The following is a 5,674-nucleotide window of genomic DNA, read 5'->3' on the forward strand; positions in this document are numbered from 1 at the left end:
AAAATCAAGAGAATGAATATACAACTGAAAGACAACATCTTTTCAGAAAGAACTTGTAAGAAACAAATGAAAACAAGACAAATGGATGGGTTCGAATCAGACATAAAAGTGGCTATAACTGAAAAGAAACAAATGCCATATGAACAAACAAATCAAAGGACAATGCAAATGCCTAATATTGCCAGGGTATACACCAGAACATGTAGTACAAAGCATCAGTTTGACATAGTACTACCCTGACATGGAAAATCGGTGTTTTTTCATAATATAATGAAGTGTCAGAGGATTATTGTGTTGGTTTGATCTGTCTTGCCTTATCAGAAGCAGAGGACAAAGCAAAAATACACATGGCAGACAAGGAACAAATGGTTGTGTTCATTCTCATCGGCTGCCAGAAACTAACTGGCATGGTCTATGTAATGTAAGAGGTACATTGCATTTCAAAAGAAAAGGCTTCCCTTGCCTATCTGGATGTGAAGATCCATCACTATAATCTTCGTTTTTGTTTGTTTTGGTCGTTACAACACTGTATTGAGCCTTTTCCCTATTCTCTTATTCCAACATATATTCACATGCAACTCCTCTAATCTCTGACATACTAAAGCCTAGCCAAGCATCATTACATCACCAAGATCTGATGATTGAGCTAGTGCATCTATCTCATGAGCCACCATGTAGCTTCTTGTACACAAGAATTGGAACATTTAACTAACAGTGCCTTAATGTCTTCGAGCTCATGACACAATCTGCAGTGAGAAGGATCAACAATTTTCAGTTTGTTGACACATTAGAAAACTACATGGGAGTTGCACAACTCCAGCGCTAACTGAACAACAAATCTCAGTGCGCAAGCTTTAGCATATCCAGGTAAAGTTCTCAATGAATAGAGTTTGTGATGGACGATTCTTCAGTGAATTGCAAAACCAAGAATTCAAGGTACAGTTCGTCAGAGAACATAAGCAATAGCATTCCTTTTTATCTAAATAAAAAAAGAGGATCGAAAAAATTAACAGAAGAACCGCCTTTTGGTTGGCAAGCATTATTGCATCAGCTTTAAGGTCCGTCAATCAAACAAATCCCAAGCATACGAATTGAACAAACTACTGACAGAAAACTGAAAGAACAAAGTAACCTAAAAACACTTTGACTAAAAAATGTAGACCTACTGTAATCAGCACTCAAACGGTGCAAATATAAAATGATGCCAGCCACTGATTATTCATGAACACAAACCATACAGATGACTAAAGTGCAGAAAACTGAGTGTCCAAACATGCAGAATTATTTGTTTGACCAACAACTCCCCTATTTCAGTTTATTTTGAGGCCGGACCAGGTTTAGAATAACAGCAATACTAGACAAGACGATAATGAGCTTCTGATCATGTTGTCAAGCAGCAAGTAGTCGGAGAAGGCATGGTGGTGATCTCGCGGGCGGGAGGCCTTCCCCACCGACCTCCACATCCTCCTCACGTTGCTCGCTATCTCCATCGCCGTCCTCGTCAACTACTACATCGCCCTTCTTGTCTACCACTCCTTGTCGCCACACCCTGTCCTGCCCTGTCCTAGCAGGAAGAAGCCGATGACGGAGGCCGACCTGCTGCAGCCACATGATGTGATGCAGGTGCTCCTCGCCTCCCCGTTCTCTTTTCCCTCTCTCTTCTCTCCGAGTTTTAGATCTTTCTCAACCATTTGCTGCTGGCGTGTAAGAGATCCATTCAGTTAATCATTTTAACGCTTGAGTAGCTACTGCCTCAAAATATCGTGCTGCAAATTTTACATTGCCCATGAATTCTCAGTTATTACCTTTTGTAGAATAGTGTCCTGGTCAAGGATCTCCTACCAAGAGCAGAAGTACACCAATCCCGAAAAATATCACTTAGATAATACTTCTGGTAATACAAATTCCTTACTTCAGAGGAATCCTGAATAAGTGGATACCATACCATATAGTATGCATTACACATGACAGCAAATAGCAGGTATATGTATTGGTAGGAATAGATATCCGACGGGATGCTTCACGTCAAAGTTTTTCTCCAGTAGATTACTGAAGAGGCGATAAAAGCTCTAGATCAAGATAACCTAGAAAATACTCCATTATAATTCTTGAAGAGTTATAAATCTAAAGAGAAAAAATACAGAACCATCCAAGCTATTAATGTATTAATTAACTATCAGTGGCATCCGGTCAAGTATTTTAGGGAAGAGCCCAAGAGTAAGAAACCAAAGCAGACCCCGCCTCTCCAAGGAAAACATCTTCAGAAAACCTAAACTTCCATCCTATTAATTATAATCTAGAGAACCAGAGAACTATCTGTTTGGATTTGTCCTCAGCAGAACCGGTCAACGCTCTCAAACCAAAGAAATACCTTCACCAGATTTTCATTGGCATCCAACAGACGACTCAAAAACATAGATCCCAAATCATATATTATCTGACAAAAAAAGCCTAGAAAAGTATAACATGACATGAAAGCGATGGATTAATGTCTACATAAAATTTCCTGGAGACATTGAAGCTCATTCATTTGCGCTCATGTGAGAGAATAAATAGATAGTGATGTTTTTCCCATAGGCTGGTAACAAATCTCTGTATACACCAGATTAACAACCAAACAAAACTAAAACCTTGTCTATAAAGAAGGGAAATTTTAAAATTCACTAAAGAACTGGTCTGCATTTTTAGATATTAAACAAAATCAATAGTAAACATATTTTTATATTCTAAAATCCCACTTTGACAAATTTACTGGTCATCAACAAACAATCTTGCATATAATTATTTATTGACAATTATCAGTAACATCGAATGAAAACCTAGGATCTTGCACTTCTCGAAAAATAAATAAAATGGTTTACCATATTCCTTCAATTTTTCACTGTAAAATCTACAGGGAGTAGGCTAGCCTAACCATCATCAATGTAAAACTGTCATAGCATGCTAGCAATTTTATACCTTCATTATATGACAGAGCACACCCACGTGGTCAAAAGGTCCACACACACTAAAATTCAGTGCCACTATCAGTCACCTTAACCTCAAACACCACTCTTCCCCACTCCTCCCTTTGTTCAGCTTGCGTGTACCTTGTCCTGTACCTAACTAATTGGTTTCACTTTCCATTTTCAGAAACAATCAGTGTACTTTGTGTAATTATTTTTTGTCATATAGGAATAGGATCCTCCGAAACTGACCAAAATAGTTGAATCGCCCCTACTTCTAGTTAAGACATATCTACTTCAATAATCCTGAGAAGATGCAATATTCAAAGATACCTTTTAGTCCATCCTGGAGCTTGGAGGGTCATTTTTCCTGTTGATTCTGCAAACACCGCAGGTCTGCTGCCTTCCCATTCATGGACGGCGGCCAACTGTTCTCCCTCAATTTTCTCCCATAGCATTGCTTCATTTTCCATCTCCTTATTGTCCGCACATCCTTCACCTGCAGCCGCAAACCCCTATTCAGAAGAGAGCATTGAGCTAGAAAAGTAATGCAAGACTATTTGTATGATTATATCACACAAACCGTACATGAATCAATCAACACATCATTCTAGTGTAGAGAGAGGTTTTTACCATCCATAGATCATTCAATTCAGAACAAGCACCACTGTTATAAACACCGAGGCAGTGGCAACGTACTTTTTTAACTCAGTTAGATCTTGGTCCTTTTAGATACCCATTCTACTGACCATGTGGAGTTTAAACCTGCAAAAAATGGTTTTCTTAATATAAAGGAGGCATATCACGCATGAAGATATGCATGCATAATTTGTTCTTCGCAGGGTATGAAAGAGGCATATCTTAAGAAAGCTAAATAATAATAGTTGGTATAAGGTAGTATTCATGAATGAATATGGCAACACCAATAACTACCCTTTGAGAATGGCCATGTCTCATGAAACTCGAAAGCGTTGTGTCACAATAAAAAGATCGCCAACATTCATCATTCATGGCGCTACTCTCCCAACCTGCATGTGAACCGACATCAAATAGATAAGACATATATTCAGATAGGAGAGTGTCCAATGGGAAAAATATCAAACTAATCCCAGCAGGATAGATGCATACAAAATACATGACTCGCTGAGATATGAGAACAAGCCAAACTTACCACCGAGCCCTTTCCAGCAGAAGGCACGCATACTTTCCTCTGCACCGTGGAAGCCATCGGCGCCATGAAGAACATATCGAAAAGGAACTGTACCGAGCCACCGTCTAGACCCCGGGATCTCCTCTTCCTCCTCCAGGTTCGGGCCTGCTGCTTTGCAGCACGGAGGGCGAGCCTCCTGGAGAGGCTGTGGCGGCAGCAAGGACGCGAGATGGAGACATGAGGCGTGTCGTGAGGGAGGAGAAGGAAGAAAGGGAGGGGAACCGCAGGAGGATGGGGACCTGGCCGTCGGACGAGACGAGCGAGGACGGGATTGGGTGCAGCGCACGCGGAGAGGATTTGGGCAGGGGCGGCGTGGATCTGGTGGGTGGAGTAACCCTCCTCGCCCACCTCCCCTATCCATTCATCCCGCCACCGAGCTCGCAGGGGCGGCGAGGAATAGCAGGCGGCGAGGCTCCGGGGCGGAGGCCGTGGTGACGCGAGGTGGAGGGATTGAGGCGGGAGATGTTGTGGGGATTGAGGGGAAAGTGGGACGAGGCGAGGATGGATTGGCTGGGGAACGCGGGGTGTGGATTGGGGAAAACCTCCTGCACGCGGGCGCGGCCAACCCAGCCAACGAGCGTGCGAGACGAGCCCACTCGTCATTGGTCAGTAAAAACGACTGCGAGGTGAAAATAGTTTGACCGCAAGGTGAAATCCAACGGGCCAGACAAGCCAGAAAGACAAATCCGATGACCAACCAAGGACCAATCGGGGGAGCCTTGTGGAGGTGAGTTGGCTAGCCTCATTATTGTTTTAAATGTGACAGTCTTTAGCACTGTGCAAGGTGGAGCAGGGCCTCACTATAGCTGGCCAAATGGGCCGGTTTTTTCGGGCCGGCCCGTGAGCACGCCGGCACGGCCCGCCTTGGGGCAGGCACGGCACGGGCTAAATGGGCCGGGCCAGGCACGCGGCACGCCCTGGGCCGTGCCTGGGCCTGGAGGCTGGGCACACGGGCCGGCACGGCACGGCCCGATTACGTTTTTTTATTTTTTTATACATATATATATGGCCCAACATGTAAAAGTAGGCTAAAAACGCTCAGTGCGTCAAATAACAGGCTAAAATTATGCAGCCCACCGTGCTAAACCGGCCAACATGCCGGCCCGTTTACTAACTGGGCCGTGCCTGGGTTGCAGGCTGCAGCACGCGGGCCAGCACGGCACGGCCCGTATAATAATCGTGCCTTGGCGGGCCGGGCCGTGCCAGACACGATTAGGATGGGCCGTGCCGGGCCGGCCCGTTTGGCCAGCTATAGGCCTCACGGCGCTCACCCCACTCCTCTTCCTTTCCCCTCACTTTTCTGCGGTGAGGCACCCTGCCCCGGCTCGCGCGAGCTCCGCCATTCCTCCCGCTTTCACTATCGTCCCGCCCTCCGGCGTACTCTACTCCCGCAGCTCCGCACTCCGCTCCTCCTCGACCTTGCGGACGCTCCTCCGACGGTCGCGACCGTGCATCCGACGCCGCCGGGGCGACCTCCTCCTCCGGGGCGGCGCGATCTCCCGCCCTGAGAGGGGCAGAA

The 5,674-nt window shown here is 45.3% G+C and overlaps 1 long non-coding RNA gene across 6 annotated transcripts; it reads right to left on the reverse strand.

Moving 5' to 3' along the window:
- Positions 1–357: 357 nt before the first annotated feature.
- LOC119307760 lies at positions 358–4,681 on the reverse strand. 6 transcript variants are annotated; one of them, XR_005149511.1, is made up of 6 exons: positions 4,395–4,681; positions 4,117–4,300; positions 3,879–3,973; positions 3,579–3,710; positions 1,806–3,444; positions 358–1,694 (listed from the first exon to the last, which is right to left on the reverse strand). It is a non-coding gene; the product is annotated as an uncharacterized LOC119307760 (long non-coding RNA). The 6 variants fall into 6 exon arrangements; XR_005149509.1 differs by having other exon boundaries at positions 1,806–2,084; positions 3,279–3,444; positions 4,117–4,669; XR_005149513.1 differs by having other exon boundaries at positions 1,806–1,891; positions 3,279–3,444; positions 4,117–4,667.
- Positions 4,682–5,674: the final 993 nt, after the last annotated feature.

This window comes from Triticum dicoccoides, chromosome 5B (genome assembly GCF_002162155.2).
Source record: "Triticum dicoccoides isolate Atlit2015 ecotype Zavitan chromosome 5B, WEW_v2.0, whole genome shotgun sequence".
NCBI lineage: Eukaryota > Viridiplantae > Streptophyta > Magnoliopsida > Poales > Poaceae > Triticum > Triticum dicoccoides.